Source organism: Hordeum vulgare, chromosome 6H, assembly GCF_904849725.1.
Source record: "Hordeum vulgare subsp. vulgare chromosome 6H, MorexV3_pseudomolecules_assembly, whole genome shotgun sequence".
Taxonomy (NCBI): Eukaryota; Viridiplantae; Streptophyta; class Magnoliopsida; order Poales; family Poaceae; genus Hordeum; species Hordeum vulgare.
In genome coordinates this window covers 539,828,699-539,843,645 of record NC_058523.1, presented here as the reverse complement: position 1 = coordinate 539,843,645, position 14,947 = coordinate 539,828,699, and positions in this window count along the sequence as shown.

The following is a 14,947-nucleotide window of genomic DNA, read 5'->3' as shown; positions in this document are numbered from 1 at the left end:
AACAAAATAAGGAGATATGATAATCAACTAATATACATATAGCCACTTGGTAGGGAAAAATAAGTAATGAAAAAATAGAACAGAGCATACCAACACATGAAATCAATCACCACCGAATATATTACTTGCTTCTATTCAGATGCATAACTTGTGCATGTAGTTTCCTACTGAATACTAGTTGCCAGAAAGGTATGTTCATAGTTGCATAGAATGATAGTATTTAATTAAGCAACAGATAGAAAGACAAGTATGCTTGGCATAGAGATTGATATAGAATGAAGTGCCAGTGCATCCGAACCAAATATAGAGAAAGCGGCAATATATCATTTTCCTTGATGCAAATTTGCAAATGGGAAACATGGAACAAACAGCAGCAGTGCTCATCTCAAATCCATTACGTAAAGGAACTCTAAACATGGTTGTAAAAACAATAGCCTGAACGTGTACTACAATAATCAGCTTTTCCAATAGACAAAGCTATACCACTTCATGACATACCTTACATGTAACTAGAAGGAACACATTTTTACTGAGTCAGCAGTTTGTCAATGGAACTAGAAGGAGCACATTTTTACCGAGTCAGCAGTTTGTCAATGGAAGCCACTATAGCCTACTACCTAGTGTGAGCGTATCTGAGTAACTGAATCGACTGAAAATACCACTAGAATTAGAATTTGAAAAATTTAATTGAGGGCCTGAAGCATCGAAACAGAGATAAGACTACTATCCATTCCATCAGACCATCAATTAAAAACGATTACTGAAGTGAAGCAAAAACTGGTCCCTAATTCAACATTGTGTACATTATGCACTACCCAAAAGAATGTGCCAGGTTATCAAAGATGATCAAGGATATCAAATGGGCCAAAAACTATATATGTGGCAGATATATAAATCAAGCAGACAGCTGCACTGACGAAGCATATTCAGACTGCACACTGTCATTCATTTTGCAAATCTGTTACCAATTACCATTCGGCAGATGAGACGCCATTGCTGGTAATCCTTCTTCGTGAACATGGCGACGCCGGGATCCTATAATTTTATCGTTCCCCTCCTAACCTGTAAGAGGAAAAATGGCAGCTATAGTTAGAGCAGAGCAGGTGCTGCAATCACCATACAGTTTGAAAGGAGTGAGCACATAGACACAAATTCGAAACTCATCGCTGACTTTGAAACTTCTCCAAAAGAAAGCAAAAAAAGATATACCTGGATGTGTGCCATTCTTGATTCTTCGCTGATGCACTGTGCAGCTCATCAAGCTTATCAGAACTAAAAAAAACTACTGGCACTGTATAGCACTCTAGTGGACACACAAAATCAGTCAAAGCAGCAAAGCGTCCTGGGCACATAGTCAGCTAATTTGCAACTATTAAAACAGCATCATGCATTGTTCACTTTACACACACTCCGTTGCACAAATGGAAACAATGTCATGCCAAGCATTCATTATTTTCCCAAGGGCACTAACATATGAGATTGCCTTCCCTGCGATTATCCTAGGGCGCAGATTCTTTGTGTTAACTTTCAAAGCTTAGTGGACAACAACTGGTACAGTCATGTAAAAAAAACATACTGGAGTAATGCATTATTGACTGAAATACATAAGTAACTATAATTATTAAAAATGCCAACAACCTTCAGTAACTGATTATGCATCTTACAGCATCTTAGAGCCACATACTGGAGGGATAAACCTATATTATTGTTCTAATCTTAGCATCTTACAGCCACAACCAGCAGTGCAGCAATAGAACATTTTCTATGGGATTGAACAAGTATTTTTCAGTTGGGTAAACTACAGAGTACTCACTACTATGCAAAGGGCAAGGGGGCATAAACGGTGTTCTAACCAGCTGATTTATGCAAAAATCATCGATCATCAGAGCAACATATTACTTCCACCACTGGCAGACCATAAGCGGCGGCCTGCCACAGACCAGAAAATTCACATTCCCGATCAGCTGGCGAATGATCAGTCACAAAAATGTAACGGATCTTGTTCTTACCTTGATGATTGTGAGACCAAACGGATCTACAAGAGCCGGGTTGATGAACACTTCCTGCGAATTAAGCATGTCAGATTCGTGGGCAATGTGGAGCGGGATCCATTTCCGTCTCTCGTCGATGTCGTCTCTGTTCCCCAGTATCAGCGTCTGCATCCATTTCCGTTGCAGAGGATCAGCTAGGTGAATTCGCTCTGTCGTTTCGATCACATCTACTGTAGTATGATGAGTGTAGCCTACTATGTGGTTACCAGGTTGGCGAGCTCCCGGAGCTGTCGTCTCTCGCCGTATGCCTTGAGCAGCGTGGTGATGTTCTTCTTGGGGTCCGGCCGCGACAACGCCAGGATCGTCGGCTTGTGCAGGTCCGTGAAGAATCTCAGCACCTGGCAAAAAACCAATAGGGAATCATCAGTACCACGCAGATGAGATGAGATCACCGACTGATAGAGCGAGTGTTGCAATGTTAGTGAGTACCTCTGACCAAATGGGAGGCAGTGCCTTGTTGGCTTTGGCGGGGTCGATGAGCATCTGGAGGTCGGCACCATCCCTTGTTTCAGCAGTCAGCACCTAGTAGAAGCAGAGGAAGACAACAACATACAGATACCTCAATCGAATTCAATACCTTTCTTTTTTGCGGAAGGAAAACGAATCCAAGAGGACGAATCCAATACAAGGGCAGGGGAGGGCGCCGAATCCAAGAGGAGGGGAGGGGAGGGACGGGGTGGAGACTAAGAAGGAGGGGAGGGAGGGGATTCGGCCGAAGGAGGTCCCTATCTGCAGCGAGCGGCGGAGCACGAGGAGCGGGCGTCGGCCGTACACTCTAGCGATGCCCGGGATGTCGTAGGCGGTGGGGAGGTCCCCCTCTATCGCCATCCCCTCCTCAAACAGGTACCCCGAGCACCTGGTGAACGCGTCCTCCTCCGAGATACCACCGGCGCCGTAGCCGGAGGCGGCGCGAGGTCACGGCGCCCGCCGACGGGGACGCTTCCTCCGGTGGCCGGCGAGTCGTCTCCCCTGAACCCCATGAGGGAGCACCCCTCGTCGTCCTCGCGGCACCACCAGAAGCGCGCCCACCCGGCGAGCAGGGACAGCGCCAGGAGCAGCAGGATCAGGGAGGCGGAGCGGAGGCGACTAGCGATGGCCCCGACGACCTCTCATGCATGAGCGGGGCGAGAGAGATCGGGATTGGGGGCGGGTGGGTGGGGACGGAGAGATCACGGTGAGGCGGTCGCGTCGGCGAGCGCGGGCGGCTTGGAGAGGCTCCGGATCTGGGAGGAGGAGGAAAGGAGAACGTGCGGTGGCGCCAGATCTGGGAGGAAGGTGCGATGGGGGGTGTGAGCTAGGGTTTGGGCTCCGGGTGGGTTTTTTTTCTGTAGATGGATGGATGGATGGATGTGGGTTGGAGATATGGATGGATGGATGGATGGACGCCATGTCATTGATCTGTGGAAAGATTTCTCATTGGTTCAAAAAAGGGAATTTGAGGATTTGCCACATGTTTGTTTGCACTTTGAGGATTTGCCTTCGTTTTCCTTGTCATCGATTATTCGCGATATCTTTTTCAGTTTGGTGATGGTTTGCCCCCGGAGGTAGGGACCCACTGGAATATGTCTAAAAAGCTCGTCATGGTACCCAAGGTCATCCTCGTCTCTTCCAAAAGAGAAGCAGACGGATGCGTCTCCACGTGCTCGCTCGTTGTCGTTTAGACAAGTCAAGATGTCAGGACGAGAGCGGAGGCAGGGGATATAGCCGATCCTAACAGGTTGTTGCAGGGGAGGAGGCGGCCAGGGAGCAACGCGGCGAGCAGCGAGAGTTAGGTCATGCAGCCCGTGCACGTGTCACAGTTGACGCCCAGCCAAGAGCAGGGGTGATCGTCATCGTCTGTCCACTTGGCAAGGCGGTCCAGTGGGTCGGCGACGCGAAGACCACCAGGCACCACCCCGACTACGTGAGCACGCCGTCGGTTGACGACGACGGATGCTTGCGCCTGCCACATGAATCAACCACGGTGGCTTACCTATTTTGGCCGTCAACCTCGGCCTTCTTGGTCTGGAGCGGAGTGGTCAGCACAACAAGGCGGGTGCACGAGCCATAGCAACGAGAGACACTGGTGCGAGCCATGACGAGCAGCTGGGATACGAACGAACAGAGAAACGGGAACGGTCAAACATGAAGCTAGCTAATTTGGGCTCGGGCAGTCTGGTCACTGATTTTGTGTTATATTTCCATGTCGTCCATAAGGGGCAAACCATTAAGACTCTCAGAAAGGTGTGGCTAATTATTAGTAACAAGAAAAACAGGGGTAAATCCTCAAAGTGTAAACAAACTTGTGGCAAATCTTCAAATTTCCCTTCAAAAAATCAATGATTTAAAATAATTTTCAAGTACTAAAAATAATGACATAGTTTATTGAAATGTTATAATATTATCAATCTTATGGCCACATTAATGACATAGTTTATTGAAATGATATAATATTATGCACAAGAATGCATATTGGAATGACAAACAATATTGATTAAGGAAGTTTTCATTTTCCTGGTATGTAAAAATCATTTTCCATTTTTCAAGTGTCCAAAATGAACTTTTTTGTGAAGGACCTACCATATATTTGTTTCAAAATTGGACCAAATCATTTTTCTAAAATACTAGGCCATATTTAATGTATAATTGACAAAATGGTTGGGTGTTAAAGGCTTTTATAGATCTCTCCTAAAAAGACAAATTTTCGTTGAATCACCTGAAAGCGGGTCAAATTTAAACTGCATCTACATTATAGTTTGCTCTATATTTTTGCTAAAAACAATTTATAGGTACACAAGTACCTATTTAATCATAGAAACATCAAAACATTTCCAAGATTCAACCACTAGGTATGAACGGTCATACCCGCTATTTTGACCGTGTTTTGAAATGGCCATGGAAAATTCAAAACAAATTCAAAAAATGGAAAACCATTGCATTGTGTCATTATATGTGATAAAGTTACCAGGAAAAATAATAAACTTGTAATACGACAATTATTTTAAACAAGTGTTCTTAGAAATGAGCTATCATGTGTGAAGATTCATGACTTTCAAGCCAAATGATCAATCTTATAGCCACATTCATGACATAGTTTTTTGAAATGATATAATATTATGCACAAGGGTGCATATCGGAATGGCAAACAATGTTGATTAAGGAAGTTTTCATTTTCCTTGTATGAAAAATTCATTTTCCATTTTTCAAGTGATCAAAATGAGTTGTTTTGTGAAGGACCTACCATATATTTGTTTTAAAATTGGACCAAATCATTTTTATAAAATATTAGTCCATATTTAATTTATAATTGAAAAAATGGTTGGGTGTTAAAAGATTTTATCCACCTCTCGTGAAAAAGACAAATTTATGTCGATTCAGCTGGAAGCGGGTCAAATTTGAACTGCAGCTGCATTATAGTTTGCTCTTTATTTTTCCCAAAAATCATTTGTAGGTATATAAGTATCTATTTAATCAGAAATACATGGTGTGGTGCCTTGACGTCGAGGTTTGCATGATGGTCGAGGGCCCCAACTCCAGAGTGCGTGAACTTGCATGCCAGTCGCATGGTCACCGCCTAACCGTTGCATTGCCACGCGTTCTATGTGGAATAGTCATGTCTGGTGGGTTGGACAATCCCTCGATAGGTGTTAGCAAGAATAATACAATAGAATAATCTCATGAGGAGACTGAACTAAGCACAAACATGAATTAGCAGCCAAGTGTTTGATTAGCGGTGCGGGTAATTCACATAGAAAATGGGCCTAAATTTTGGCTGAGGATGATCATCTACTAAGGAGACTCTCTTGGCAAATTTTTATCTCCAATGGATGAATCTAGGTGGCACTTGCTTTGCAAAGTAACACATTGTGCAGAAATATGGATGTTTGAGCTAGGATCAAATGAATGAATGGATTGACCTGAAATTTGGTGTATGATGTTAATTTGGGCATATGAAGACACTGTATAAAAATTATACCATTTGGACATGCCAAAGTGACACTTCCTTCACAATGTGCCAATCTGGACAGAAAATGGTAATTAAAACTGGGCTCACATAGATGATTGGATTGAGCTTAAATTTGGAGGAGGATGATAATTTGGGCACATTAAGGTACTATAAAAAATTCATAAAATTTGGATAAACAAAAATTATACTTCCTTCACAATGCTCTCTACTGAATAGAATATTGGGAAAAATATTGAGAGAAACTGGCTGAATTAAATGAGCTAAAATTTGGTGCAGTGAGGTTATATGGTCAATATCATCCCGTGGTAAATTTTTCATCAACTATAAAGCAATATAAAACATAGTTGCTTCACAAAATGAAAATATTACCAAAAACAAAGATTGGATGATGAGCTCACATGAATTGTTAGATGTGGCTAAAAATTTATGGAGAGCTACGTTTTGGGCACATAGATGATGTGGAAAAAATACAACTCATCAGGATATTCCTATCTAGTACTTCCTTCACAAAGCAGTTAGCTGAACACAAACTTTGGAAATTTGCTGAGAAAGATTTACTAGGCAAATCGTTACAAAAGTTTTCATGAGTCAGTGACTTGGATAGGAAAGAGTACCCAAACAATATGAGGGTAATCAAAGAAATAGAAATAGCACTTCCTTCACAAAGTGCTATTCTGAACAGAATAGGAAAATGAATATTTTTGAATTATTTTTTAACTATGGAAGGGAGGGTTTTCACATATTTGAGGAATATATAGTCCAAAGTATTTATGAGAATTTTTCGAGAATTTTCGGAATGATAGAATAGTAGGTTGCTTCACAAACTAGGATCAGGTGGGATAGAATGGACCCAGAGTGACATGTCAACATAGTTAGAACATGTTACGACATTTTTACAATCGTCGTAAAAGTTATGACGATCTCATCTTATGCGGTTACGACGTTTTGACTCACATCATCGTAATTTATATGTAGATTTGATCCCCTCAAACGGTTTACGACGATCTCGGATGAAATTGTCATAGATTTATGACGAATTCATCAATGACATTTTAAAAAACATCACATATGAGCATATTTCTTGTAGTGGCGCCGGGCAGGAGAACGAGAGGAAGAAGAAGAGAAATGGACGATTTGGGTTGGAAATTTTTGAAGTCCCGCTTATATAGGTGGATCTATAGTCCCGGTGCGTGGCTCGAGCCGGGACTAAAGACCCCCTTTAGTCCCGGGTGGAGCCACGCACCGGGACTAAAGGCCTCTTTTCGGGTAGACCAAGAGGCGGGAAGCAGGGGGTCTTTAGTCCCGGTGCTTGGCTCCAGCCGGGACTAAAGGGTGTCTTTAGTCCCGGGTCGTGGCTCCACCCGGGACTAAAGCCCCTCCTCGGCTGTGCGATAAGTTTAGTCCCACCTCGCCCAGCGAGGGGGACTAACACTTGTTTATAAGCCCGGTCGCATCTTGTCCATCGAGCTCCTCTCTAAAGCAGGCTTACGGGCCTAAACTTACTGAAAATTGATACTATATTCGAAATTGTGCAGAAAATTCAATCTGAATTAAAAGTGAATTCAGGTTGAATTTTGTCCATGATTTCTCATATAGTTTCAATTTTTTTCTATTTTCAAAATTAATTATTTTGACTATCCAAACTATTAACTTATTTTGTTATTTTCTATTAAAAACTATGTTTATTAAAAATTCTTTTTGCATATTTGAGAATTTGACAAAACTATGATAATGAAAAGTGTTTGAAATTGAATAAATAATTCAAAACTATTTTCTTTTTTCATAATTAATAATTTTGACTATCCAAACTATTATCTATTTTGTTATTTTCAATTAAAATCTATGTTTATTAAAAATTCGTTTTGCATATTTGAGAATTTGACAAAACTATGATAATGAAAAGTGTTTCAAATTGAATAAATAATGCAAAACTATTTTTTATTTTCATAATTAATAATTTTGACTATCCAAACTATTATCTATTTTGTTATTTTCAATTAAAAACTATGTTTATTAAAAATTCTTTTTGCATATTCGAGAATTTGACAAAACTATGATAATGAAAAGTGTTTCAAATTGAATAAATAATGCAAAACTATTTTTTATTTTCATAATTAATAATTTTGACTATCCAAACTATTATCTATTTTGTTATTTTCAATTAAAAACTATGTTTATTAAAAAGTCTTTTTGCATATTTGAGAATTTGACAAAACTATGATAATGAAAAGTGTTTCAAATTGAATAAATAATTGAAAACTATTTTTTATTTTCATAATTAATAATTTTGACTATCCAAACTATTATCTCTCGAAGTAGCAGCGTTTTGAACGAGAACTCATCTCTTACAAAGGGATTTCATTTTTTTGAACTTATTTGAACTCCATACTTTTTGTGTGTTCAAAATGCACCATTCAAAGGCACATCACAAAATTTCAACAATTTCTGACTTCATTTGGTATATTTCGTGCATTTACTTATTTTTTTTGAGCTAGTTGACGCTGAAATTGAAAAGCACTACAAATGAACTCTGAAAATGTTGAAAGTTGGCATGCTATCATCATTTCACCCACATAGCATGTGTTAAAAAGTTGAGAGGGCTACGATAAAAACTGGATGCAGTTCGTGTACAAAACGGACAATCTCTCTCGAAGTAGCAGCGTTTCGAACGAGAACTCATCTCTTACAAAGGGATTTCATTTTCTTGAACTTATTTGAACTCCATACTTTTTGTGTGTTCAAAATGCACCATTCAAAGGAACATCACAAAATTTCAACAATTTCTGATTTCAGTTGGTATATTTCGTGGTTTTACTTATTTTTTTGAGCTAGTTGACCCTGAAATTGAAAAGCACTACAAATGAACTCTGAAAATGTTGAAAGTTGGCATGCTATCATCATTTCACCCAGATAGCATGTGTTAAAAAGTTGAGAGGGCTACGACAAAAACTGGATGCAGTTCGTGTACAAAACGGACAATCTCTCTCGAACTAGCAGCGTTTCCAACGAGAACTCATCTCTTACAAAGGGATTTCATTTTTTTGAACTTATTTGAACTCCATACTTTTTGTGTGTTCAAAATGCACCATTCAAAGGCACATCACAAAATTTCAACAATTTCTGACTTCATTTGGAATATTTCGTGCATTTACTTATTTTTTTTGAGCTAGTTGACCCTGAAATTGAAAAGCACTACAAATAAACTCTGAAAATGTTGAAAGTTGGCATGATATCATCATTTCACCCACATAGCATGTGTTAAAAAGTTGAGAGGGCTACGACAAAAACTGGATGCAGTTCAGGTACAAAACGGACAATCTCTCTCGAAGTAGGAGCGTTTCGAACGAGAACTCATCTCTTACAAAGGGATTTCATTTTTTGAACTTATTTGAACTCCACACTTTTTGTGTGTTCAAAACGCACCATTCTAAGGCACATCACAAAATTTCAACAATTTCTGACTTCATTTGGTATATTTCGTGCATTTACTTATTTTTTTTTGAGCTAGTTGACCCTGAAATTGAAAAGCACTACAAATGAACTCTGAAAATGTAGAAAGTTGGCATGCTATCATAATTTCACCCACATAGCATGTGTTAAAAAGTTGAGAGGGCTACGACAAAAACTGCATGCAGTTCGTGTACAAAACGGACAATCTGTCTCGAAGTAGCGGCGTTTCGAACGAGAACTCATCTCTTACAAAGGGATTTCATTTTTTTGAACTTATTTGAACTCCATACTTTTTGTGTGTTCAAAATGCACCATTCTAAGGCACATCACAAAATGTCAACAATTTCTCACTTCATTTGGTATGTTTCGTGCATTTACTTATTTTTTTTGAGCTAGTTGACCCTGAAATTGAAAAGCACTATAAGTGAACTTTAAAAATGTTGAAAGTTGGCATGCTATCATAATTTTACCCACATAGCATGTGTTAAAAAGTTGAGAGGGCTACGACAAAAACTGGATGCAGTTCGTGTACAAAACGGACAATCTCTCTCGAAGTAACAACGTTTCGAACGAGAACTCATCTCTTACAAAGGGATTTCATTTTTTTGAACTTATTTGAACTCCATACTTTTTGTGTGTTCAAAATGCACCATTCAAAGGAACATCACAAAATTTCAACAATTTTTGACTTCATTTGGTATATTTCGTGGTTTTACTTATTTTTTTTGAGCTAGTTGACCCTGAAATTGAAAAGCACTACAAATGAACTCTGAAAATGTTGAAAGTTGGCATGCTATCATCATTTCACCCACATAGAATGTGTTAAAAAGTTGAGAGGGCTACGACAAAAACTGGATGCAGTTCGTGTACAAAACGGAAAATCTCTCTCGAAGTAGCAGCGTTTCGAACGAGAGCTCATCTCTTACAAAGGGATTTCATTTTTTTGAACTTATTTGAACTCCATTATTTTTGTGTGTTCAAAACGCACCATTCTAAGGCACATCACAAAATTTCAACAATTTCTGACTTCATTTGGTATATTTCGTGCATTTACTTAATTTTTTTGAGCTAGTTGATCCTGAAATTGAAAAGCACTACAAATGAACTCTGAAAATGTAGAAAGTTGGCATGCTATCATCATTTCACCCACATAGCATGTGTTAAAAAGTTGAGAGGGCTACGACAAAACCTGCATGCAGTTCGTGTACAAAACGGACAATCTCTCTCGAAGTAGCAGGGTTTCGAACGAGAACTCATCTCTTACAAAGGGATTACATTTTTTTGAACTTATTTGAACTCCATACCTTTTGTGTGTTCAAAATGCACCATTCTAAGGCACATCACAAAATTTCAACAATTTCTGACTTCATTTGGTATATTTCGTGCATTTACTTAATTTTTTTGAGCTAGTTGACCCTGAAATTGAAAAGCACTACAAATGAACTCTGAAAATATTGAAAGTTGGCATGCTATCATCATTTCACCCATATAGCATGTGTTAAAAAGTTGAGAGGGCTACGACAAAAACTGCATGCAGTTCGTGTACAAAACGAACAATCTCTCTCGAAGTAGCAGGGTTTCGAACGAGAACTCATATCTTAGAAAGGGATTACATTTTTTTTAACTTATTTGAACTCCATACCTTTTGTGTGTTCAAAATGCACCATTCTAAGGCACATCACAAAATTTCAACAATTTCTGACTTCATTTGGTATATTTCGTGCATTTACTTATTTTTTTTGAGCTAGTTGACCCTGAAATTGAAAAGCACTACAAATGAACTCTGAAAATGTTGAAAGTTGGCATGCTATCATCATTTCACCCACATAGCATGTGTTAAAAAGTTGAGAGGGCTACGACAAAAACTGGATGCAGTTCGTGTACAAAACGGACAATCTCTCTTGAAGTAGCAGCGTTTCGAACGAGAACTCATCTCTTACAAAGGGATTTCATTTTTTTGAACTTATTTGAAATCCATACTTTTTGTGTGTTCGAAATGCACCATTCAAAGGAACATCACAAAATGTCAACAATTTCTGACTTCATTTGGTATATTTCGTGGTTTTACTTATTTTTTTTTGAGCTAGTTGACCCTGAAATTGAAAAGCACTACAAATGAACTCTGAAAATGTTGAAAGTTGGCATGCTATCATCATTTCACCCACATAGAATGTGTTAAAAAGTTGAGAGGGCTACGACAAAAACTGGATGCAGTTCGTGTACAAAACGGACAATCTATCTCGAAGTAGGAGCGTTTCGAACGAGAACTCATCTCTTACAAATGGATTTCATTTTTTTTAACTTATTTGAACTCCATACTTTTTGTGTGTTCAAAATGCACAATTCTAAGGCACATCACAAAATTTCAACAATTTCTGACTTCATTTGGTATATTTCCTGCATTTACTTATTTTTTTTGAGCTAGTTGACCCTGAAATTGAAAAGCACAACAAATGAACTCTGAAAATGTTGAAAGTTGGCATGCTATCATAATTTCACCCACATAGCATGTGTTAAAAAGTTGAGAGGGCTACGACAAAAACTGGATGCAGTTCGTGTACAAAACGGACAATCTCTCTCGAAGTAGCAGCGTTTCGAACGAGAACTCATCTCTTACAAAGGGATTTCATTTTTTTGAACTTATTTGTCACATCCCATACACATTAAGCAAGTTAGTCTTGTGCTCATGTCTTATTTGCATTGCATCTAAGAAATTTTCAACAAGAACAAAGAAAGAGGTGAAGGAAAAACTCAAACCCTAGCCACTTCTTCAAATAAAGGAAATCTCAAAACTAGTTAAAATCAATGAATCCAAAATGGCCTCAGGAAAAGTTCAAACTTTCTGATAAATCATGAAAGTAAATGAGCAATGAAGAAAACCATTTTCTTGACACTTGAAGCATTTTAAATAAATGCAAAAAGCTACTGGTTTCAAGATTTAAATTTGAAATCAGAAACTTTAAATTTCCAAAAATGTTGAAAACTTTGGAAATGGTTGGAAATATTCCAACAAATATTCTAGGGTGCTTAACATAGCCTTTACAATTTATTTGGGAGCTGAAATAATTAGTAAATCAATTTCAGTATTTAAAACAGAAACAAAAGAGAAAAAAAATGGAAAACCCTTACTTGTCGCCTAGCCGGCCCAGCCCATCTCCTCCGGTCGTCTCCCACCTCGCCAGTAGGAGCAGGAGGTGGCCGCCGCGTACTCCAGCGCGGCCACGCACCTGTGCGCCTGCGTGGCCGCCGCTTCGCGCTGGCAAGCTCGGGGATAAGCTCCCCGAGCCCGTGGCTATCCATTCCCACCGCCAGTTCCCCCCCTCCTCTCGGATCTCTCCTCCCTCCTTCTGCCGCCATTGGAGCCCGAGCAGAGCTCGAGCTCGCCGTCGTTCTAGCCTCCCCTCTTTCCTTCCGAGCCGCGCTTTAGCCCGCCGCAACCCCCTGAAGCTCCCTAGCCACGAGCCCGACGCCCAGATGCAGTGAAACGACGAGCAGCTGTCGTCTTCTTCCTCGGGTCACCGAAGATCGCCGCCGACGTTCTCCCTCTCCAGGCCGTCCCCGAGCAAACTAGCGCCACCACTGCACTCCCCGTGAGCATGCGGTCATTTCCCCTAAGATCTCCCCGTCGATCCCCTCCTCTAGACCTAGTTCCACCGGAGCCCGACAAGATCCGCCGCTGCAGCTCGTCGCCGGTAACCCTCCGGTGATCAGCTCGTCCTTCTGAGGGCACCAGCAGCTTCAGGCCATCGCGTAGATGCCGTAGGAGCTAAGTCTCGTACGCAACTCCCTCTGTATCGATGACCTCGATGACGCCCGAACCTTGGCCGCCGCCAAGCTCGTCGCCGGCGTCATCTCCGGCCAGATCAGCCCCGGCTAAGTGCAGAAATGGAACCGCGGGAGAAGTGTCGTTCTTCTGGTGCTCTCCGCGCAGCGTTTGGCCCCCTGTGCGCCGTTTCCGACGCCCCCCGACGTACTGGTGCTCGCCGGAGGATCCCCGCCGGCGAGGACGACCTGGCCGCCGGTGGATCTCAGCTGGCCTGAGCCACTGACGGGTGGGGCCAGCCTCTGGATAGTTTAGAAATAATAAAAATAAATGAGATAAATTAATAAGACACTCACATGTGGGTCCAGTAAGATTAATCAGCTAATTAAGTTTAATCTTAATCTAAAACTGACCAGAGACACTGACCAGTGGGTCCCACTGGTCAGGTTTGACTCTCAACGGCCAGTTGGACCTGCTGATGTCATGCTCATGCAGTAAAAGGATTTTCCAGTATAAGAATAATTCCAGAAATGTTTAAAAACTTCAAAAATTCATAGAAATTAATCTGTAACTCCAATGAAAAGAATTTATATATGAAAAAGTATTAGAAAAATTCAAGGAATCTGAATATGCTATTTTCAAACATGTTTGAAAAAGTTAAAGAACCCAAACATGTAGATTAATGAATAAGTCAATTCTTATAAATACTTTATAAATGGAATATGGAAAGTTTATAAATTTTCTTTTGTTTAACATGATCAAACACTGTTCTAATAACAAACCAACAACTTAACATGACATCTCATGCATGCTAACATCAAGTTGATCCGAGCATCAGGTCGAATCAATTAAAACGGTATCTGAGAATACCTTGTTCGAAGTGATATTTGAATTTGATTCAAATCAACCTCAAACCTAATACATGTTGACTATATTAGTTTATCACCTTGCATTCTCATGCCATGCTCATGCATCATCTTGTTTGCATATGATTGTTATTGATTGTTGCCATTCATTTCGTTAGGCTCCGCACCCCCGGATTCCACCGAATATCCGTCTGACGGATATTGTCCCTCCTCTGAGCAACATGGCAAGCAACCATTTTGATCATCCCGATAAATCCCATGTTCTTGCTCCTGCACTTGTATATTGCATTAGGATCAAATGCTTCAACTGTTTTTCCCACGTTAGTTGAACCCACTTCCTTTGCATGACCTATCCTTGTCGCAGTAAATAGCCGAACCTTGCAACCTAGCATACCTGGTAGTTGCTTGAGCCATGATATGCCTTATCCTGCTATGCATGCTATGCTTAGAGTTGTGTATGGTCTGTCATCTGGGAGATGAACAGAATTGTGAGAATGCATTCGGTAAGCAAAGGTTGTGTGTTGAATCTGATTTGATAAAGGTACCGGTTAAAGGTTGTGTAGGAGTACATGGCGGGTTGTTTCATTGGAACCGTCCTTAGGAACTGAGTTCCGTGTATGTAATCCAAGACTAGATACTACCACATGCTGGGCCCTGAAATATGACCCCGCTCGGCTTATTAATCGCTTAGTACTCGGTCCAGGAGTTGCAAGTAGTTTCTGGTGTTTATAGTAATGCTGGAGGCCGTGCATGCTGCTGACCTGAGAGGTGGGTCGTCATGCGGTAGGCAGTGGCACGGTGTTCCAAGTGGCACCCGGATGGTGGGCTTGGGAACCCTGCGCACATCGTTTGAGGCCGTGGCGGAAACCTC